Here is a 21,933-nt window from a genome sequence, read left to right as displayed (position 1 = left end):
AGGAGGTCAAGCGTCCTCCTCTCTAGCGGTGATCCACACAGCAGGGTTGCGACGACGCTCCTCAAAACTCCAGGCCTACTCTGAGGGGAGAGGGAGAGGAGAATAGGAAGGGCAAGCAAAGACTCTAGCCTATGAGGCTATGAATCCCTCCTATTTATAGAGATCCCGTGTCAAAACCCTAATGGGTCCTTTCCCTAGTGGGTATTGGATCTGCATCCAATAAGACAAGGGCTCCGTCGGATATCTCATATCCGAACCTCTACTCATCGCAATGCCTACCATATGTGTGTGACCCTCTAGGCCCAATATCGAGCTGGCCGTGAGTCATACCTGTCAGAACTCCTTCTAACTCAGTGAATTATTATCTCTGTAATAATTCACTCGACTCATCGACTACGGAAGTACTAGGCCACTACGCCGTAGTCCCCAGACGATACAGGGGAATCCAATCCATTGGACCTGTCTGTCCTCAGTTACCATGTACCTATAGTCCCTCATCCATCTAATATCCCAGAGACCGTATATCGAGCATGGTGCTGTCAGACCCATACGGTTTCTACTCGAGTCTCGCTCTAATCGGATTCTCCCGGAGAACTCTTTCTCTCTCAACCCGAATGACCCTGGCCAGGGATTTGTCTGAGCAAGAACACATGGGATATTCCTCTCATGATACCGAGAGTGGATGATCCTCTATCGACACTCAATAGCCCTCGTAAGGTCGACTACCACTCCCAATGACCAGCTGTACTAGATCTGGGAACAGCCAAACCTATAAGTCTGGTATCAAAGAGTGGAGCACTCATACAGGACATCCTTGGTGTCTCAAGTCTAAGAACCAGATACACCACTAGGACTACGGAATCGTTGTCTGACAATAAGGCATCATCAACCATCCAGCATTCCGTAAGCGGATCAATCAGTGAACTCATTCTCCAATGAGCACCTGTACTGTATCCCTAGTGTCCCTACACGAGCAGCTATGAGACCAGCTGCATCCATCATATGGACGGGTATACAGCACACCAGTTTATCCGGTTATCACGATGTCCCTCTCGAGTAACCTATGACCGGGATTATTTAGGATATGTGTTTAAAGGTGAATCGATCTCATTATCGTGATCTCATCACGATCCGATTCCCATTGCACAAATCCAAGGACATCACAATATATATGCATTTATGCAATAGTTATAAAGTGATATACGCCAAAATATAATAAGCAAAAAGATTCTGTATCAAGTCACACGTGCCATCACTCACGTGATTGGCTTGCTGGGCACTTATGACTAGCAGGTAGCACCGCCCAGGCTATGTCTCCCAGCGAGACTAGGAGGTGCAATCGCTCCAGCCAAGCAGTGGCACCGCCCCGGGCTCAGTCTCCGAGCGAGACTAGGCGGTGCAACCTCCTCTGTCAGGAGGTAGCACCGCCAGAGCTCAAGTTTCGAGCTCTGCCAGGCGGTGCAACCTCTCCAGTCAAGCGGTGCAACCGCCTGAGCTCGGTCTTCGAGCTTTGGTAGAGAGGTGCAACCACCCCTGACAGAGGTGGCACCGCCCAGAGGCTCAGTCTTCGAGCTCTTCCAGGCGGTGCAACCGCCCCAGTCAGGAGGTGCAACCGCCTGATCCCGGAATTCCGGGATTTGATCGTTTTGAGCTCCAAATTTGAACTGGGTTGGGGCCTATAAATACCCCACCCATTCAGCACTGAAAAGACACAGCACATACACTCGAAATCTTGCTGTCTTTCTGTGTTTCTTAGAGCTCAAAACTGCTAGTTCTCCTCCTTCTATTCTTTATGTTTGAATTGTAAAGAGAGGAGAGAAAACTTCTGTAAGGGTTGTCTCCTAAGCTCGTAAAAAGGAGTGAATCTGTAAGAGGGTGGTTGGCCTTTGCCTATTGAAGGAAGGCTTCTAGTTGACGTCAATGACCTCGTCGGTGGAGGAAGCCAAAAGTGGAGTAGGTCAAGATTGACCGAACCACTCTAAATCTCGGTTTGCATTTCCTTTGAGTATTTTACCTTCACTGTAAACTTCTCAATAGCTTACTGCCCTCTGAAATTTTACGAACGAGTTTCAAGTTTTAGACGAAAATCTGCATTTAGACGTAAAACTGCATTTAGACGTACATCGGCTTTCCTCGTACAATCATCAGATTTTAGTTTACGTTTACCTCTTGATTTCAACTGCATACTGCCTTCTGCGATTTTACAAACGAGTTTCAAAGTTCAGACGTAAATCTGCTTTTTGCAGATTACTTTTTGAGCTGTACAATAGCAGCACACTGTCTTTATACTTCTGCGTAAACTGCACTTAATCATAAGTAATCTTAGAATCGGCTTTTGCATCAAAATAGTTTTTATCGAACGAACGCAGCTTTCGTTTTTTATCGCTGAAATATTTCCGCTGCACTAATTCACCCCCCCCCCCTCTTAGTGCTCTCGATCCTAACAGATATAACTTTCTGAAAATGATGTCAAGGCATGACATCCATTTTCAAGTCTTATATTTCAAATATCAAGGATAACAATCATAGCAATTCATTCTGTGACAAGATATTAATTTATAATATTTTAAATTAAGCTCTAAATATCTTATCATAATGCAAACATTTCAAGTGTAAAATTGCATACATTTATCATCAATTTACCACATATTTCTACCCCTTTGTTATCAACAAAAAGGAGAGCGATTCAACAATAAATTCATGTGTGGTAAAAATTCATGTAAAAAAAAAAATCATACCAATCATATTTCAAGCATTCATGATATGGTATCATCCAAAAGTTCTCAACATTAAGGAGATAGCTTTCATTACTTCTTCCCATTTATTTATCATCAAGGCTTTGCATGAAGGAGGAAAGTAAGGATTGTAAAGCCTTTGAGAACCCACTTTAAATGAAGTTAAGATCGATAAGAGAGTTTCATTATGCTTCATTTTTCACAAGGATCAAGATATACGTATGAAATTAAATCCTTGCAAGTGTTCATCTAAAAAATTCTTCCTTCATCAAGAAGGAATTCATGTGAAGAATCATTATATCAAATCAATTTCTCAATTAAAATTCACAAACGATAAATTCATGAGTGATGCATTTGTCAATTAATTCCATCTGTAAAAAATCATTAAGTGATGGAGCATGGACATGAAATAAATTTGATATGGCATAAACTCATGAAAGCTCCATTTAAGAAATACATTAAGTCCAGAAGAAAAATACAACAAAATCATACATTCGGACAATGTTTTGGCATAGCTTTTCATCACTACTTATATGAGGCAAAAACACTAGTGCTTTGTAGTGCTCAAAGATTAAGAATCCGATGTATGATTAAAACATCTCAAATCACAATCATGAAAGTATAACATGCTCATCATCATGGAAACTTTTAGCATCAAGGCACAAAATTTCCAACATAAAAGTAAACATGTTATTGAAGCACACAATCTTACCATCATGTAAAATTCGTATCATAAAATTTTCAGCATCGAATTTAAGTGAGTGATCAAGGAATCAAGAAAGTCTGAAAATGAAGTTCAACAAATTTATGTATTCGGAAAAATCAACATTTCTAATTATCTTCTAATAAAATCAAATTATTCTTCACTTAAAAGCTTCGTGAAAATATCAGCTAATTGATGTTTAGTATCAATAAACTCTAGGATTACATCATGATTAGTGACATGATCTTGTATAAAGTGATGTCTAATATCAATATGTTTTGTTCTAGAGTGTTGAATGAGATTCTTTATTAAACATATTGCACTTATGTTATCATATTTTATGGGGATATTTTTAAGATGAATCTTATAATCCTCTAAAGTATTTTTCATCCACACAACTTGTGCACAGCATGCACTAGCTGCAATGTACTCAACTTCGGTTGTAGATAGTACAACCGAGTTTTGTTTCTTGGATGACCAAAAAACAAGTGTATGTCCCAAAAATTGACAAGTTCCTGATGTGCTTTTTCTATCTAATCTATATCCAACAAAATCCACATCAGCATAAGCAATTAACTCAAAATTCTCGGATTTTGGATACTATAATCCTAGATTTGTGGTACCTTTAAGATATCTAAGTATTTTCTTAATTGCTTTAAGATAAGATATCTTAGGATTAGATTGAAACCTAGCACAAAGACCCATACTACATATGATATCCGGTCTTGTTGCGGTGAAGTATAATAGACTTCCAATCATACTCCTATAAGTTTTTTTATCAAAGCATTCTCCACTTTCATCAATTTCTAACTTAGTGGAGGTGCTCAAAGGAGTGTTGATAGTTTTTTAGCTATCCATATTAAATATTTTTAGCAAATCTAAAGCATATTTTGTTTGACTAAGAAAGATGTCATTACTTAGTTGTTTGATTTGTAAGCCCAAAAAGAAGGTTAATTCTCCCATCAAACTTATCTCAAATTCAAGACTCATACTTTTAGCAAATGATTCACAAAGAGATTCATTCGTGGAACCGAAAATAATATCATCAACATAAATTTGAACAGTAAGAAAATTATTTTCAAAATTTTTGATAAACAATGTAGTATCTGCTAGTCATAGGTGCCCAGTAAGCCAATCACGTGAGTGATGATATATGTGACTTGATACAGAATCTTTTTGCTTATTATATTTTGGCGTATATCACTTTATAACTATTGCATAAATGCATATATATATTATGATGTCCTTGGATTTGTGCAATGGGAATCGGATCATGATGAGATCACGATAATGAGATCGATTCACCTTTAAACACAAATCCTAAATAATCCCGGTCACTGGTTACTAGAGAGGGACATCGTGATAACCGGACAGACTGGTGTGTTGTATACCCGTCCATATGATGGATGCAGCTGGTCTCATAGCTGCTCGTGTGGGGACACTAGGGTGACAGTACAGGTGCTCATTGAAGAATGAGTTCACTGATTGATCCGCTTACGGAATGCTAGATGGTTGATGATGCCTTATTGTCAGACAACGATTCTGTAGTCCTAGTGGTGTATCTGGTCCTTAGATTTGAGATACCAAGGATGTCCTATATGAGTGCTCCACTCTTTGATACCAGACTTATAGGTTTGGCTGTCCCAGATCTAGTACAGTTGGTCATTAGGAGTGGTAGTCGACCTTACGAGGGCTATTGAGTGTCGATAGAGGAACATCCACTCTCGGCGTCATGAGAGGAATATCCCATGTGTTCTTGCTCAGACAAATCCCTGGCTAGGGTCATTCGGGTTGAGAGAGAAAGAGTTCTCCGGAAGAATCCGATTAGAGCGAGACTCGAGTAGAAACCGTATGGGTATGACAGCACCATGTTCGATATATGGTCTACAGGATATTAGAGGGATGAGTGTCACGCCCCTCAAAATATCCATGATTTTTAAAATTTTCGTCACAGACCAATCCAGGATCCAAACTAACGTTTGAGGACACTGAAAACATTCTATTCATATTCACATCCATAAAACCTGTGCAGTTTATAATCATATATCACATCACTCGATAATTCACATTTATGGCAACCCAAGCCAACTTGACAAACATGAACAACACTTATAAATCCACAAGCTAAATAAATTATACAATCAGAACTCCAACTATTCACCACAAGTTCATATCATCATAAAGTAGGCTTAACATTTCGAAATTCCAAATAAGAGAGATCTCCTAACACTTTGACACAGTATATCCATTTCGGTTCATCGACAACATTTCATTACATACAAGACATACTTATACAACAATATCGTAATAACCAACCAGACTTGCCCATTATTCTGAATAGCTATCCACTGCCTCAGCCCAAATCCAACATCTCGAAGAGTGACAAGCTGACCTGAAAGATTTATATAACAACGGAGTGAGCCAAAAACGGCTCAGCAAGTGACAAAGCATATTCAGAACAAAAGGAACGGTTTCAAACGAGTAAGGTATCATAATGCAAGGCAGAATACAAGAATTCTCAAGAATACCATCTCAATAGATACCAAATCATACGTATCATGTCATTCAAAACATATTTGATCCATAACGAATGGGGCATAGAGTAATTGGAACATATCAATGGCAGATAGGACATTTCAGAACATATCAGTTCATAGCAAATGGAGCACAGAGTAATTGGAGCATATCAATGGCATATGAAATGTTCCGGAGCATATCAACGGCATATGGAACATTTCGAAGCATATCATCAGTGAATGAAGCATTTCAGAGCATATCGAAAACAAATATCGTACAGAAGCTCAAACGTCGTCTTTGACGTTGCAAACATATCAATCTTATCCAAAGCATGTACAGAAACACATAACCAAAGCTCTGGATATCATATCAAACATACAGAAGGTGTAGTGGGATCTCAGTCAGAATGTGATTCATCCATTTCTGAATGACCACCTGACAAAAGTCTACAATATCCCACATAACGGGACCCCACAAAGCGGGCAAATAAGCGCATACCAGAATATCCCACAAAGCGGGCAAATAGCGCATACCAGAATATCCCACAAAGCGGGACCCCACAAAGCGGGCAAATCAGCGCATACCTTTTACCATTTCTGGCAAAGGTCCAGACAATCCCACACACCAGAGTACAAAAGGATAGTTTCAACAATAAGTAGCATATATCGGAAGCACACGCGGAACAACAAACGCACATGTGCCTTTACGAGTCAATCCGAAGTAAGCAATAATCTTTCACAAGTATATTCAGATTTGAAGGGAATTGAAAGCAAGGGCACATATGGAATCCAAGCAATCACAAATAACTCAATTCAATAAGAAGATTTGATGAATTCAATGTCCAAAGGAATGAAACTGGAATAGGCACATATCGACAGCAAATGCGGAACAATAGGATATACATGTGCCTATATGAGTCAATACGATATAGCATAAACGTTACACAACAGTTTTCAAGAATGCAATAATTTTAAGGACAAGAGCATACAAGAATTCAAAGTAGTAATATAAAGCTCAATTGAATAAGAAGGCTAAAGGATATCAATTTCCAAAGGAATGAAACCAGAATATGAGAAATCGACCAAAGCTCGATTTCCGGCAGAATACAGAAGGCACATTGAACAAATGATTCAAACTATCAATCGTGCTCCAATTTACTCAGAAATAATCATTGGATAATACTTTCAGATAAGACAGGCTTCATATGAATTGAACTGTCCAACAGAGAGAGTTACAAATAATTTGGTAAGCAAGTGTCGTAGAACAAAATCTCTGTTGGCAGAATTCATAATGTCAGATTCAACAGATAACTGGGCAGGTGTTTGGATTCCAAATCTTTCAATCCATATATCAAAGAAAGGTCTACGAGTCTAGTTTCCAATGAAATCAGTTTTGAACAAATCAGAGTTTCCAACAAAGACTTATAGGCAGCTCGGTATCAAAAGGTCAGAATCTCAAAAGTTGCACAGATTCGAATCGTTACGTTTAAACAGGAGATATAACAAATGCAAGGCTAGAACAATTCAAAGTTCCTCATATTCAAAGCAAATGTAGAGATAAAAATGGCAGTGAGGAAGATCAGGATACTTGCAATAAGGCATATCAGAGCAATTATAGGAGAAACGAACAGGGAACTTGCAATATAAAGGATTGAAACAAGCGGGAAACTTGCAATAAGAAATATCAAAGCAATTATAGGAGAAACGATCAGGGAACTTGCAATAGAAAGGATCGAAACAAGTGGGAAACTTGCAATAAGGCATATCAGAGCAATTATAGGAGAAACGAACAGGGAACTTGCAATATAAAGGATTGAAACAAGCGGGAAACTTGCCTTTCAATGATTTCGATCCGAAGATCCAAAGAAGGTGCCAGCTCAAATCCTTCTACTTTTCCTCCGTGTCCTCTCTCTGTTTCGTTTTGTGCTCCCGTTTTCTTCCTTTCTTCGCAACTACACCACGTGTCGAACATCGAGGCACAGTCACCTGCTCTCTCTTACTCTCATTCCTTCTTTTTCTTTCCCAAACGCAGCTGCCACAGCCGCCGCCGCTGCCGCTGCCACAATCGCAGCCACGACCGCAACTGCGGTCACAACCGCAGCCCCCTTCCACTGCACTATTTCCTTCTTCCCTTCTCTCGTTCCTACTCTTTCTCTTTCCCAAAAGCAGCTACTGCAGCCACCACCGCTGCCGCAGCTACCGCAGCCAACGTTGCAGCCGCAGCCGGAGTCGCAGCCACGGCCGCAGCCACCACACTCGCAGCCTCTTCTTCCTCCCCTGCTCTATTTCCTCTCCTACTTCTCTTCCAACTGCAGCTGCCACTGCCGCAGCTGCCACCCCTTCTCCTCTTCCTCTCTTCTTCCTCTCCTTCCCTTTCTCTTCTTCTTCCTTTCCTTCTCTTCTTTCCCAGCCACAGCTGCAGCTGCCATCACCGCAGCCGCAGCCCCTTCTCCTCTTCCTCTCTTCTTCCTCTCCTTCCCTTTCTCTTCTTCTTCCTTTCCTTTTTCTCTTTCCCTGCCACAGCTGCAGCTGCCATCGCCGCAGCCGCAGCCCCTTCTCCTCTTCCTCTCTTCTTCCTCTCCTTCCCTTTCTCTCTTCTTCCTTTCCTTTTTCTCTTCCTCTTTCCCTGCCATAGCTGCAGCTGCCACAACCGCAGCCGCAGCTACTTCTTTCCCTTCTCCTCTTCCTTCTCCTTCCTTTCTTCTTCTTCTCTCCCCGCTGCAACTGCTGCAGTCGCGGCCGCAGCCACGGCCGCAACCTCTCCCTCCTCCCCTGCTCATCTTCCTCTTCTTCTTCTCTTCCAGCTGCAGCTGCCATCGCCGCAGCTGCAGCCCCTTCTTCCCCGGCGTCACACACACCCTCTCCTCTGTTTCCTCTGCAGGAAACAGAGGTATCACACCTCTTTCTCTTCCTCTTCTTCTTCTTCTCCTCTTCCCCTCTTCCCTTTTCCTCCCCAAGGCCACACATCTCCTCGCTGCAGCCTTGCTGCAGCTATCTTCTTCTTCTTCTTCTTCTTCTTCTTCTTCTTCTTCTTCTTCTTCTTCTTCCCTTTTCATCCTCAACGCCCCACACATCCTCTCCTCTGTTTCCACCTGCGGGAAACAGAGGTGCTGCAGCCCTGGCTGCTGCAGCTGCCTCTCTTTTCCCTCTTCTTCTCCTTCTCTTCTTCTCCTCTACCCTTTTCCTCCCCAAAGCCACACACCTCCTCGCTGCAGCCTTGCCGCAGCTATCCTCCTCTCTTCTTCTTCTTCTTCTTCTTCTTCTTCTTCTTCTCTTCTCCCTCTTCTTCCTCTCTTCTTCTCCCCACGCCCCACAGCTCCTCGCTGCAGCCCTCGCTGCAGCCACCTCCTCTTCTTCTTCTTCTTCTCTTCTCCCTCTTCTTCCTCTCTTCTTCCTCCTCTCTTCTTTTCCCTCTTCTTCTTCTTTTCTTCACTCCTCATGCCCCACCGCTCCTCTCTGTTTCTCGAAGAAACAGAGAGTGCGTGGGAGGCGGTGGGATAATACCGAATTTTCGGTTTTCCCTTTTTTTTTTCTTTTTTTTTTGCAACTTAGCAGTTTAGTCCTTGTAATTTCTATATTTACATATAGGTCCTCCAATTTACATATAAATCTTTATTAATAATTTTTAAAAGCGAGGGATATTACACTCTCCCCCCCTTAAAAGAAAATTTAGTCCTCTAAATTGATCATAGCTCAATCGATGAAAAGATGAGGATTATGATATCTTTATTTCCTCCTCCTACTCTTAAATAGTTTCATCAATACAATACAATTACATAATTATCCACGAGTGACCGAAATATTCTCCTCCTTGATCCTCAATAGACGGTAACCCGACCTTCAATCAATTTCTAAAAATACTTGCGTACCCTGTAATTAATCGAGCAAGTCGTTACTTCAGAAAATACTCGTTTTTTGATGGTCACCTAATTCAACTATCTATAATCAATACAAAGCCTCAATGTTCCATCCATCTTTTAACTAACACCGGAGCACCCCATGATGAAATATTAAGCCAAATAAAATCCTCATTTAATAATCCTTGTAGTTGCTTTTCTAATTCCACTTACTCAAATGATATCTTTCTGTAGAGAGGCTTAGATTTTAGGATTGTCCCAAGGACCAAATCAAAAGCAAAATCACATTTGGAGGTAATCCAAACAAGTCATCCTGGGATACATTAGGCAAGGAGATAAATAATGTCCAATACTCTCAAAATAAAAGATCGGCTGATCAAATATGCAAAAAGTGATCATTTGTTATATACCAATCCATACTGGTATGTTAGGAAGATAGCCAATCCATACCAAGTATAATATCAAAACTCCAAATCTCTAGGAGAACTAAATCAGCAAAAGTTCAAGTTCTCCAATAAGAATCAGACAAGAGGACCAGATTCAACTTCGTTATCAAAGAATCTCCAATGATCGTATTTACTTATAGCACATAATGTAGTGGTCTAGGTTGAATACCCAAGTGATAGGCAGAATATTACGAATCAAATCATAGATGGGACCCATGGTCAAACAAATATTTGCATTCTTTCATAAACATGCATAATACCTTTGACCACTAATTCAGAAGTTTCAGAATCATATTTAGTGATAGCATACACTCTTACATGGGCTGATAATTTAGGAGGCAGTGACTCTTTCTTCTTGTTCAAAGGGCAAACTTTTATTTTATGATCCAACTTTCTACAAGCAAAATAGACTCCAATCACCCGAAAACACAAACTTGTTTCATAATTTAACTTACAATTCACACGTGATTGAGTCTTTTGTGGTGACTTCCTTTTTCAAATCCAAATGTCTTGACCCTCCTGACATTACTTACTGATTCATTTCCAATCATATTCTTATTGGTAAACTTGTCCTTATCATTCTTGTCACTGATCTCCAAAAATTCTTTTCATTGTTGCCAATAATAATCAGCCTCTACTTCCAATATAAGGTGGCAAAAGAAATCTTTTGATCATCAAAACAATTTTGTACATCAAATATCTTCTCTGTTTGCATCATTCATTTTTCTACCACCAATGAAATTAGGTCCACCATGCTTCCGCTGCGCCACTCTGATTCAATATCCCCGATTACCCCTTAATTAATCAGAAACAATGAAATAGGAGGACCAAATGTCCTCATCATCCCAGATTCCTAAAATACATCAAAGAAAATTTCCACCAATCACTATAGTTCATTAGACCTCAATATATTTTGCACGTCAACATATCAAATATTTCAGTAATCCTCAAACAATGCTCTGATACCACCTCTGTCACGCCCCTCAAAATATCCATGATTTTTAAAATTTTCGTCACAGACCAATCCAGGATCCAAACTAACGTTTGAGGACACTGAAAACATTCTATTCATATTCACATCCATAAAACCTGTGCAGTTTATAATCATATATCACATCACTCGATAATTCACATTTATGGCAACCCAAGCCAACTTGACAAACATGAACAACACTTATAAATCCACAAGCTAAATAAATTATACAATCAGAACTCCAACTATTCACCACAAGTTCATATCATCATAAAGTAGGCTTAACATTTCGAAATTCCAAATAAGAGAGATCTCCTAACACTTTGACACAGTATATCCATTTCGGTTCATCGACAACATTTCATTACATACAAGACATACTTATACAACAATATCGTAATAACCAACCAGACTTGCCCATTATTCTGAATAGCTATCCACTGCCTCAGCCCAAATCCAACATCTCGAAGAGTGACAAGCTGACCTGAAAGATTTATATAACAACGGAGTGAGCCAAAAACGGCTCAGCAAGTGACAAAGCATATTCAGAACAAAAGGAACGGTTTCAAACGAGTAAGGTATCATAATGCAAGGCAGAATACAAGAATTCTCAAGGATACCATCTCAATAGATACCAAATCATACGTATCATGTCATTCAAAACATATTTGATCCATAACGAATGGGGCATAGAGTAATTGGAACATATCAATGGCAGATAGGACATTTCAGAACATATCAGTTCATAGCAAATGGAGCACAGAGTAATTGGAGCATATCAATGGCATATGAAATGTTCCGGAGCATATCAACGGCATATGGAACATTTCGAAGCATATCATCAGTGAATGAAGCATTTCAGAGCATATCGAAAACAAATATCGTACAGAAGCTCAAACGTCGTCTTTGACGTTGCAAACATATCAATCTTATCCAAAGCATGTACAGAAACACATAACCAAAGCTCTGGATATCATATCAAACATACAGAATGTGTAGTGGGATCTCAGTCAGAATGTGATTCATCCATTTCTGAATGACCACCTGACAAAAGTCTACAATATCCCACATAATGGGACCCCACAAAGCGGGCAAATAAGCGCATACCAGAATATCCCACAAAGCGGGACCCCACAAAGCGGGCAAATCAGCGCATACCTTTTACCATTTCTGGCAAAGGTCCAGACAATCCCACACACCAGAGTACAAAAGGATAGTTTCAACAATAAGTAGCATATATCGGAAGCACACGCGGAACAACAAACGCACATGTGCCTTTACGAGTCAATCCGAAGTAAGCAATAATCTTTCACAAGTATATTCAGATTTGAAGGGAATTGAAAGCAAGGGCACATATGGAATCCAAGCAATCACAAATAACTCAATTCAATAAGAAGATTTGATGAATTCAATGTCCAAAGGAATGAAACTGGAATAGGCACATATCGACAGCAAATGCGGAACAATAGGATATACATGTGCCTATATGAGTCAATACGATATAGCATAAACGTTACACAACAGTTTTCAAGAATGCAATAATTTTAAGGACAAGAGCATACAAGAATTCAAAGTAGTAATATAAAGCTCAATTGAATAAGAAAGCTAAAGGATATCAATTTCCAAAGGAATGAAACCAGAATATGAGAAATCGACCAAAGCTCGATTTCTGGCAGAATACAGAAGGCACATTGAACAAATGATTCAAACTATCAATCGTGCTCCAATTTACTCAGAAATAATCATTGGATAATACTTTCAGATAAGACAGGCTTCATATGAATTGAACTGTCCAACAGAGAGAGTTACAAATAATTTGGTAAGCAAGTGTCGTAGAACAAAATCTCTGTTGGCAGAATTCATAATGTCAGATTCAACAGATAACTGGGCAGGTGTTTGGATTCCAAATCTTTCAATCCATATATCAAAGAAAGGTCTACGAGTCTAGTTTCCAATGAAATCAGTTTTGAACAAATCAGAGTTTCCAACAAAGACTTATAGGCAGCTCGGTATCAAAAGGTCAGAATCTCAAAAGTTGCACAGATTCGAATCGTTACGTTTAAACAGGAGATATAACAAATGCAAGGCTAGAACAATTCAAAGTTCCTCATATTCAAAGCAAATGTAGAGATAAAAATGGCAGTGAGGAAGATCAGGATACTTGCAATAAGGCATATCAGAGCAATTATAGGAGAAACGAACAGGGAACTTGCAATATAAAGGATTGAAACAAGCGGGAAACTTGCAATAAGAAATATCAAAGCAATTATAGGAGAAACGATCAGGGAACTTGCAATAGAAAGGATCGAAACAAGTGGGAAACTTGCAATAAGGCATATCAGAGCAATTATAGGAGAAACGAACAGGGAACTTGCAATATAAAGGATTGAAACAAGCGGGAAACTTGCCTTTCAATGATTTCGATCCGAAGATCCAAAGAAGGTGCCAGCTCAAATCCTTCTACTTTTCCTCCGTGTCCTCTCTCTGTTTCGTTTTGTGCTCCCGTTTTCTTCCTTTCTTCGCAACTACACCACGTGTCGAACATCGAGGCACAGTCACCTGCTCTCTCTTACTCTCATTCCTTCTTTTTCTTTCCCAAACGCAGCTGCCACAGCCGCCGCCGCTGCCGCTGCCACAATCGCAGCCACGACCGCAACTGCGGTCACAACCGCAGCCCCCTTCCACTGCACTATTTCCTTCTTCCCTTCTCTCGTTCCTACTCTTTCTCTTTCCCAAAAGCAGCTACTGCAGCCACCACCGCTGCCGCAGCTACCGCAGCCAACGTTGCAGCCGCAGCCGGAGTCGCAGCCACGGCCGCAGCCACCACACTCGCAGCCTCTTCTTCCTCCCCTGCTCTATTTCCTCTCCTACTTCTCTTCCAACTGCAGCTGCCACTGCCGCAGCTGCCACCCCTTCTCCTCTTCCTCTCTTCTTCCTCTCCTTCCCTTTCTCTTCTTCTTCCTTTCCTTCTCTTCTTTCCCAGCCACAGCTGCAGCTGCCATCACCGCAGCCGCAGCCCCTTCTCCTCTTCCTCTCTTCTTCCTCTCCTTCCCTTTCTCTTCTTCTTCCTTTCCTTTTTCTCTTTCCCTGCCACAGCTGCAGCTGCCATCGCCGCAGCCGCAGCCCCTTCTCCTCTTCCTCTCTTCTTCCTCTCCTTCCCTTTCTCTCTTCTTCCTTTCCTTTTTCTCTTCCTCTTTCCCTGCCATAGCTGCAGCTGCCACAACCGCAGCCGCAGCTACTTCTTTCCCTTCTCCTCTTCCTTCTCCTTCCTTTCTTCTTCTTCTCTCCCCGCTGCAACTGCTGCAGTCGCGGCCGCAGCCACGGCCGCAACCTCTCCCTCCTCCCCTGCTCATCTTCCTCTTCTTCTTCTCTTCCAGCTGCAGCTGCCATCGCCGCAGCTGCAGCCCCTTCTTCCCCGGCGTCACACACACCCTCTCCTCTGTTTCCTCTGCAGGAAACAGAGGTATCACACCTCTTTCTCTTCCTCTTCTTCTTCTTCTCCTCTTCCCCTCTTCCCTTTTCCTCCCCAAGGCCACACATCTCCTCGCTGCAGCCTTGCTGCAGCTATCTTCTTCTTCTTCTTCTTCTTCTTCTTCTTCTTCTTCTTCTTCTTCTTCTTCCCTTTTCATCCTCAACGCCCCACACATCCTCTCCTCTGTTTCCACCTGCGGGAAACAGAGGTGCTGCAGCCCTGGCTGCTGCAGCTGCCTCTCTTTTCCCTCTTCTTCTCCTTCTCTTCTTCTCCTCTACCCTTTTCCTCCCCAAAGCCACACACCTCCTCGCTGCAGCCTTGCCGCAGCTATCCTCCTCTCTTCTTCTTCTTCTTCTTCTTCTTCTTCTTCTCTTCTCCCTCTTCTTCCTCTCTTCTTCTCCCCACGCCCCACAGCTCCTCGCTGCAGCCCTCGCTGCAGCCACCTCCTCTTCTTCTTCTTCTTCTCTTCTCCCTCTTCTTCCTCTCTTCTTCCTCCTCTCTTCTTTTCCCTCTTCTTCTTCTTTTCTTCACTCCTCATGCCCCACCGCTCCTCTCTGTTTCTCGAAGAAACAGAGAGTGCGTGGGAGGCGGTGGGATAATACCGAATTTTCGGTTTTCCCTTTTTTTTTTCTTTTTTTTTTGCAACTTAGCAGTTTAGTCCTTGTAATTTCTATATTTACATATAGGTCCTCCAATTTACATATAAATCTTTATTAATAATTTTTAAAAGCGAGGGATATTACAATGAGGGACTATAGGTACATGGTAACTAAGGATAGACAGGTCCAATGGATTAGATTCCCCTGTATCATCTGGGGACTACGGCGTAGTGGCCTAGTACGTCCGTAGTCGATGAGTCGAGTGAATTATTGCAGAGATAATAATTCACTGAGTTAGAAGGAGTTCTGACAGGTATGACTCACGGCCAGCTCGATATTGGGCCTAGAGGGTCACACACATATGGTAGGTATTGCGATAAGTAGAGGTTCGGATATGAGATATCCGATGGAGCCTTTGTCTTATTGGATGCGGATCCAAAACCCACTAGGGGAGGACCCATTAGGGTTTGATAGGGGGCCTCTATAAATAGGAGGGATTCAGAGCCTCATAGGCTAGAGCCTTTGCTTACCTTTCCTATTCTCCTCTCCCTCACCACCTTAGAGCAGGGTTGGAGTTTTGAGGAGCGTCATCGCAACCCTGCTGTGTGGATCACCGCTAGAGAGGAGGACACTTGACCTCCTTCACCCTCTCCAAAGGATCTGCAAGGAAATAGGGATATATGATCTCCCTAAGTAACACAATCTACTCTATATGCAGTTTTAAGTTTCATAGATTTTGCGCACCAATCTTCGCACGACAATGAACATCTCTTTGGGAATCGGGGATTTTGTTTTCTTGTTCTTCCGCTGTGCATGTGATGTCGCACCCAAGATTTCCGAACAGTGGTATCAGAGCCAGGTTGTTCGTGCGATAGATTGGTTTTGAACTGCGTGTGTTGTGTTTTGAAGAAACTTTTGATGTCAAAATCGTTGACGCAAAAGCGAGAAAGGGCAGCAATAGTCCCTGCCCTCGATCTGCATGCGTGCAGCGCAGCCGCAGGCAGGCAACATAGGGGCTACGTCTGCAGTAGCCGGCTGGCGGCCTGCTTGTAGCGGGCTTGCGTCCGGCGGGGCTGGTAGCCCGCGGGCAGAGGCGTATGCGACCGCTTCTCCCCCGGGGTGAGGCGCAGTAGGGTAGCGGTGCATGCCGCCGCTGCTCCCGCGGGGGCAGCGCCGCCCGCAGGGGCGGCCACCCGACGAGGCAACATGGCTTGCAGGCGCTGCCTTGCGGGCATAACCACCCGTAGAAGCGGCGGAGCCAGCGGGGCCGCCCAGCTGCGGGGGCAGCGCCACCCGCAGGGGCGTCAACCCACGGTGGCGCCCACCTACAGGGGCGGCACCCCCGCGCCGCCGCACAGGACGCCGCCAGCAGGGTGGCGGCGGCGGCAGCAGCAAAGGGGAGTAGGGCATTAGGGTTTTCTGCGAAAAAGATAGTTTTGCCCCTCGAAATTTGAGAAATTCCAGTTTTGTCTTTTGTTTAAATTATGAAAATACCCCTATGATTCAGAAATTCCCTATATGTCTCTGATTTCATAAAATACTAATTTATTAAAAGGTTTAGTTGATTATTATTTTTTATTATTATCTAGTAGTCCTACATGATGTTGATTATTTATACATGTGATGTATGATGTGTGGACGGATGATCATGGACCATGTGATGTGTGTACTTGTGATTATTATTATTGAGGTCTACGAGCCTCCATTAGATTTCTCGGTTATTGTCGAGCCTGCGTGCCTATGATTAAGTTGGAATCACATGAGGAGGCGCAGCGGGAGCATGGATGTGATAGCGGAACCCATGAGATGGATAATCACAGGGCATAGAGATGCACCGTTGCATACATAGATCTTGATGTGAGTAATTAGGCCTACTGGCTCGGGCCTAATCACATTAGGTTGTGGTCCATGATCATTTGGTATGATTGTTTATACACATACTAGATATGTATATATATTTGCATGCGAAGTAGATATATATTAAATATGTATATGTGTGACATGTCATATTAGGAGACCAAATCATAAAAACATCTCTCGATAATATTAAGTCGGTAAACGTGAGGCAATTAGATTGACCCACGTGGCCTTCCATCATTATAAGTAGGAACCGATTCCTGGTGTAGGTTGAGTTGGTCGAGTCCCTCGAGACTCACCTATATCACGATTCGCTATCTTGCTTATGACATAGAGATGTCACCGGTGACCTGAGGGCATGGTATGCTTGGTCGAGTCCCTCGAGGGTATATCATCAAATCAGACTCATCTTGTAACGAAGGTGTTGACTAAACCGAGCATCATGGTTGGTCGAGTCCCTCAAGGCCATGTTGATTCGGAGGCCGAACAGGATGGGAATCACAAGGAGTTGTGATCGGCAAGAGTTGCCTAACTTTTAGGCTTAGTGTGATTGGTCGAGTCCCTCGAGGTTACACTAAGACGCTGATTGGATCTTGATCCCCACTAGAAGTCTATCGGAGACTTCCGTTTCATGTGCTGAGGGTGTCGCGTGACTCGTTAGTAAAATAGTGGGAGCATATTAAAATAGAAGTCCATATATTGATAGTTTACTTCATGCAAAATATGCATGTTATTTATTTCTGCTGCATCTTTATTTTTAGAAAATGTCGCTTTCAAATCCCTTACATAGCATACTTGATGTCAACCGCCTCACTGGTCCAAATTATACGGATTAGCTCCGTAACTTGAGAATTGTTTTCACAGCGGAGAAAATCGTGTAGGTCCTTGATACAGTGATGCTTGTGCCTGAAGAAGGGGCAAGCGAGGATGAGATCGCTCGCTACGTGAAGTACATTGATGACTCCACTCTTGCTCAGTGCTATATGTTGGGCTCTATTACTCTTGAGTTATAGAGACAACATGAAAAGATGGATGTCAGATCCATTCTCCTACATGTCGGAAAATTGTTTGAGGAACAGGGAAGGACTCAGTGATATGAGATATCCAAGGGCCTCTTCCTCGCTAGGATGACTGATGGGACACTGGTTCAGAACCATGTCCTAAAGATGATTGAGTGGATAGAGAAACTCACAAGTCTAGGAATGGTCCTAGAGGATAACTTGTGTGTGGACATTATGCTTCAGTCCCTACCAGATTCCTTTTCACAATTCATAATGAATTCTAATATGAACAAGCTTGAGGTGACTCTCTCAGAGCTCCTCAATATGTTGAGGGAGGCAGAGAGTACTATTAAGAAAGAGAAGCCAATTCTCTACACTAATGAGACCAGAAAGAAAAGGAAAGTAGCAAGGTCTCTTAAGAAGGGAAAGGGCAAGGGCAGACCAGTTAAAGCAAAAGTTGCTAAGAAAGACCTAGCAAAGGACAAAGGTCAGTGCTTCCACTATAGCAAAGATGGGCACTGGAAGAGGAACTGTCAGATTTTTGTTAATCTCCAATTTAGTGATCAATCTCCAGGTACAAAATAGAACCTTGCAGAGAGGGCGAAATAGAAGCTTGGAGAAGCTTCAGGTATATTCATGATCAATCTCCAATTGTCAGATTTTTGTGATAGTGCATTGGTATTGGATACCAGTATTGCTTATCACATCTATAATTTATTATAAATTCTAGCAAAGTCGAGGGGAGATTGGTGAGAGGAATATTGTATAAAGGTTTGTTTATGCTAGACACTACACATATCATGAATGTAAATGTGTCTAAGAGGAAACGAGATAAGGTGAACAATGCATACCGATGACATTGTAGGCTAGGTCACATCCATGAAAGAAGGATTTAAAAGTTGCTAAATGATGGATATTTAGATCCATTCAACTATGTGTCATATATAACTTGCGAGCCTTGCCTTCGTGGAAAACTGACCAACTCTCCATTTAGTGAAATTGGAGAGAGAGCCACTGAGCTGTTGGAACTCATACATAGTGATGTATGTGGACCCATGTCAACTCATGTCATTGGTGGTTACTCCTACTTCATTACCTTTACTGATGATTTCTCAAGGTATGGATATGTGTACTTAATGAAGTACAAGTCCGAGGCTTTTGAGAAATTCAAAGAGTATAAGAATGAGGTGGAGAACTAGACTGGAAAGAGTATCAAAACTCTTCGATTAGATCGAGGAGGTGAGTACTTAAGTACAGAGTTTACTCAGTTCCTCAAGGACCATGGGATATTATCCCAATGGACACCTCCTTATACACCTCAGCTCAATGGTGTCTCTAGAAGGAGGAATCGTACGCTATTAGATATGGTACGGTCCAAGATGAGTTTCGCTGACCTACCCATCTTATTCTAGGGATATGCCCTAGAGACCGCAACTTTCCTTCTGAATAGAGTTCCAACTAAGTCGGTAGTGTCTACACCATATGAGATATGAAAAGGGAAGAAGCCTGATCTTAAGGTTGTTAAGATTTGGGGCTGCCCTGCCCACGTTAAAAGACACAACCCTGATAAGTTAGAATCGAGGACAAAGTGATGTAAATTTGTGGGATACCCCAAGGAAACTTGTGGGTATTATTTTTATCATCTTGAGGACCAAAAGGTCTTTGTAGTTAAGAGAGCAGTGTTCCTTGAGAAGGAACACATTTTTGGTGGAGATAGTGGGAGCATGATAGAGTTGAGCGAGGTTGGAGAACCAAGCTCAAGCACCACTCTACAGCCCGAGTCTATTACCTAATACACTAGTTTCAACTTTACGCAGGTCTGATAGAGTATCCCATCCTCCTGAGAGATATGTGGGACATATTAGAGTCGAGGATGTTGAGGATATTGATCCTCAGACCTACGAGGAGGCTATTATGAGTTTAGACTCCGGGAAGTGGCAATAAGCCATGAATTCTGAGATGGATTCTATGTACTCCAATAAGGTTTGGAACCTAGTTGATGCGCCCGAAGGTATTGTATCCATCGGTTGCAAGTGAATCTTTAAGAAGAAGATCGGAGTAGATGGAAAGGTAGAGACCTATAAAGCAAGGCTAGTGGTTAAGGGGTATCGTCAAAGGCAAGGTGTTGACTACGACGAAACCTTCTCACCCGTAGCAATACTAAATTCCATCAGAATTCTATTGGCTATTGTAGAACACTATGATTATGAGATCTGGCATATGGATGTGAAAACCGCATTCCTCAATAGGACCTCGAGGAGGAGGTGTATATGATGCAACCTGAGGGATTCGTGTCTAAGAACTGCCCAGAAAAGGTGTGTAGGTTGCTTAGATCCATTTATGGACTAAAGCAAGCTTCCCGAAGTTGGAACATAAGATTTGATGCGGCAATCAGATCTTATGACTTCGTTAAGAACGAAGATGAGCCTTGTGTGTACAGGAAGGTAAGTGGGAGTGCTATCACCTTTTTGGTATTATATGTGGATGACATCCTGATCATTGGGAATGACGTAGGAATGCTATCCACAGTAAAGGCTTGGTTATCTAGACACTTCTCCATGAAGGACTTAGGGGAAGCATCCTATATCTTGGGGATTCGAATATATAGAGATAGATCCAAAAGGATGCTTGGCTTGTCCCTATCCAGGTACATAGAAACCATTGTCAAAAGGTTTGGCATGAAAAATTCCAAGAAAGGGCGAACATGGATATGATACCTTATGCCTCAGCAATAGGGTCTATCATGTATGCTATGCTATGTACTAGGCTTGATATAGCGCATGCTCTGAGTGTCACGAGCATGTATCAGGCGGATCCAAGCTTGGAGCACTGGAAAGCAGTAAAGTGTATCCTTAAGTACTTGAGAAGGACTAAGGATCTTTTACTAGTATACAGAGGTAATAGCCTTAAGGTTGAAGGCTACAGTGACTCAAGTTTTCAGTCTGGTGTCGATGATAGCAAGTCAAATTCATGGTATGTGTCCACCTTGAATGGAGGAGCAGTGTGCTGGAAGAGTTCCAAGCAAGATACTACTGCTGACTCGATCACAAAGGTGGAGTATATTGTTGCATCAGATGCAGCAAAGGAGGGAGTCTCGTGAAGATGTTCATTACAGATTTAGGAGTCGTTCCGGATAGTGAGAAGTTAACTTCCTTATATTGCGACAACTATGGGGCGATTACTCAAATAAGGAAACCCGGGTCTCATCAGAAGTGTTATGAGGAGGTTCCAGCTTATCAGAGAGATCGTAACCCGAGGAGATGTAGCAATGGAAAGAGTTTCATCCGAAGATAACATTGCAGATCCACTGACTAAGCTGCTGTCTCAGATTGTCTTTGAGCATCACAGGGGTCTAATGGGGATCAGACATATAGGTGATTGACTTTAGGTCAAGTGGGAGATTGCTAGTCATAGGTGCCCAGCAAGCCAATCACATGAGTGATGGCACGTGTGACTTGATACAGAATCTTTTTGTTTATTATATTTTGGCGTATATCACTTTATAACTATTGCATAAATGCATATATATATTGTGATGTCCTTGGATTTGTGCAATGGGAATCGGATCGTGATGAGATCACGATAATGAGATCGATTCACCTTTAAACACAGATCCTAAATAATCCCGGTCATAGGTTACTCAAGAGAGACATCGTGATAACCAAACAGACTGGTGTGTTGTATACCCATCCATATAATGGATGCAGCTGGTCTCATAGTTGCTCGTGTAGGGACACTAGGGATACAGTACAAGTGCTCATTGAAGAATGAGTT

The 21,933-nt window shown here is 42.2% G+C and overlaps 1 long non-coding RNA gene across 1 annotated transcript; it reads right to left on the bottom strand.

The window, feature by feature from the left end:
* Window positions 1-5,470: 5,470 nt before the first annotated feature.
* LOC135632771 (uncharacterized) lies at window positions 5,471-15,450 on the bottom strand. The gene is made up of 3 exons (XR_010494775.1): window positions 13,639-15,450; window positions 7,790-11,714; window positions 5,471-5,830 (listed from the first exon to the last, which is right to left on the bottom strand). It is a non-coding gene; the product is annotated as an uncharacterized LOC135632771 (long non-coding RNA).
* Window positions 15,451-21,933: the final 6,483 nt, after the last annotated feature.

This window comes from Musa acuminata, chromosome BXJ3-3 (assembly GCF_036884655.1).
Source record: "Musa acuminata AAA Group cultivar baxijiao chromosome BXJ3-3, Cavendish_Baxijiao_AAA, whole genome shotgun sequence".
Lineage (NCBI taxonomy): Eukaryota > Viridiplantae > Streptophyta > Magnoliopsida > Zingiberales > Musaceae > Musa > Musa acuminata.
This window is presented reverse-complemented; position numbering and strand designations above follow the sequence as displayed.